Source organism: Harmonia axyridis, chromosome X (assembly GCF_914767665.1).
Source record: "Harmonia axyridis chromosome X, icHarAxyr1.1, whole genome shotgun sequence".
Lineage (NCBI taxonomy): Eukaryota > Metazoa > Arthropoda > Insecta > Coleoptera > Coccinellidae > Harmonia > Harmonia axyridis.
Window position 1 is genome coordinate 32,330,828 of NC_059508.1, and position 2,500 is coordinate 32,333,327.

Sequence of the window (2,500 nt, forward strand, 5' to 3'; positions counted from 1 at the left end):
ATATGTCAGGAGAACCCCGGATTCCCCTCCAGACACGATTTAGCAAACTTTTCCCGATCGATCCGACCCACCGAGGCCGTTTCGACCGTTCGCCGCGCCTACTAGAGCTGATTTCTTCGGACTCCGATCAGAAAATCCGCCGATGCATGTCGTTAACACCTAGTCCGCCTCGTCCGATCGATCGAGGCCGTTTCGACCGTTCGCCGCGCCTACTAGAGCTGATTTCTTCGGACTCCGATCAGAAAATCCGCCGATGCATGTCGTTAACACCTAGTCCGCCTCGTCCGATCGATCTAGGCCGTCTCGAACCACCCATCGCGCATCGAAAGTCGCATCTCTCGAACTCCGATCCGGAAATCGGCCGATGCATCACGTTAACTATTTCTTATATATCTAATATAATATACATGGAGACGGTAAGAATTCTTTTAATCGAAGATATACATATACTTCTCATCAATATCCAAAAGCTTATCGAAAAATAAATTACTCAACTTTTACGTGAAGAATCGTTCACCCAAACCTTATCCCCTATATGTCAGGAGAACCCAAGGTTCCCCTCCAGACACGATTTAGCAAACTTTTCCCGATCGATCCGACCCACCGAGGCCGTCTCGACCGTCCGCTGCGCCTACTAGGGCCGATTTCTTCGGACTCCGATCAGAAAATATACCGATGCATGTCGTTAACACCTAGTCCGCCTCGTCCGATCTATCTAAACAGTCTCGACGCACCCAACACTCTTTCAAAGTCGGATTACTCGGACTCAATCTGAAAATGGACCGATGCATGACGTCAACACTTAGCCCGCCTCGTCTGATCTATCTAAGCCATCTCGACCCACCCAACACGCCTTCCAAGTCGGATCACTCGGACTTCGATCTGAAAATCTCCGGACTCATTTTTATGAATATCCCCAGTCAGTAAGAACGTTATTTCGCCAATATATACCAACAATAAACCATATTCCAATAGCTGAACCAAAAATATAATTCCCGATCCAAACGTTCTGCATCGCCCAACGCGACCACCTTCCCTATATATGTCAGGAGAGCACAGGGTTCCCCTCCAGACAACACTTACGCTCTATCCCCGACTCTCGGTCGATCGATAGGCCAGGTCAGCGGTGTCTGTTTCGGCCGAAGCTCGGACTTTGGTCAAAATGTTCCGATACAAAATTTGAACCAAGATAGATACAGATATGATTCCTTCTTAAATATACGTTGATTATCGAACAGAATATGGTAAATATTTTGCGATGACCGAGGATTTCATGAATTTTTTTTTTTTTTCGAAAAAATTTTCTAATATCGGAATTTCCTCAAATTTCATTTGGTTGCCTCCTAATGATTATTAAAAATGATAACCAACAATCAGAATCATTATTTATCATTTATTTCAATTTTTATAATGAAAAACGTTCACGTCCTTTCGCGCCTCTCGATCGTCGTTTACGTGATGCATCGGTCAGCCCTAGTTTACGTGGTGCATCGGTAAGATCGAGTTCACGTTCTGCATCGGTCTGCCCGAGTTTACGTGGTGCATCGGTAAGATCGAGATTACGTGGTGCATCGGTAAGATCGAGTTCACGTTCTGCATCGGTCTGCCTGAGTTTACGTGGTGCATCGGTATGATCGAGTTTACGTTCTGCATCGGTGTGATCTAGTTTACGTTGTGCATCGGTAAGATCGAGATTACGTGAAGCATCGGTATGATCGAGTTTACGTTCTGCATCGGTCTGGACTCTGAGATATATTTTCGACGTGAAAATGTTCCGATACAACTTTTGAACCAGGATAGTTAGAGAGATGATTTTTTCTGGGATGTACGTGGATCGGGGAATGGATTGTGGGAAATAACTTGCCATGACCGAGGTGTCCTCGAATTTTTTTTTTTTTCGAAAAAAATTTTCTGATTGTGGAATTTTCTCAAATTTGATTTGGTTGCCTCCTAATGTGTTCTAAAAGAGTAAATCAGTAATCGGAATCGAAAAATATTTTTCGGATTTTTTTTTTTTTCGAAAAAAATTTTCTGATCGTGGAATTTCCTCAAATTCGATTTGGTTGCCTTCTAATGTGTTTTTAAAGCGTAAATCAGTAATCAGAATCAATATTCATTGTCGACTTTAATTTTTATAAGGAAAAATGTTCACGTCCTTAAACGCCTCCCCATCATCAGCCCGAGTCCAAGTCGATGTCAGTCCCGAGCGGACGGTGTCAGATACTACCTATCGCCGAGGTCTGGACTTGGCGAGATATTACGACGTGAAATGTTCCGATACAACTTTTGAACCAGGATAGTTAGAGAGATGATTTCTTCTATGTTGTACGTTGATTGTGGAATGAAATACGGAAAATAACTCGCCATGACCGAGGTGATTACGATTTTTTTTTTTTTTCGAAAAAAATTTTCTGATCGTGGAATTTTCTCAAATTTGATTTGGTTGCCTCCTTATATGTTCTAGTAGCGATAATCAACAATCAGAATCAAAATCCATGGT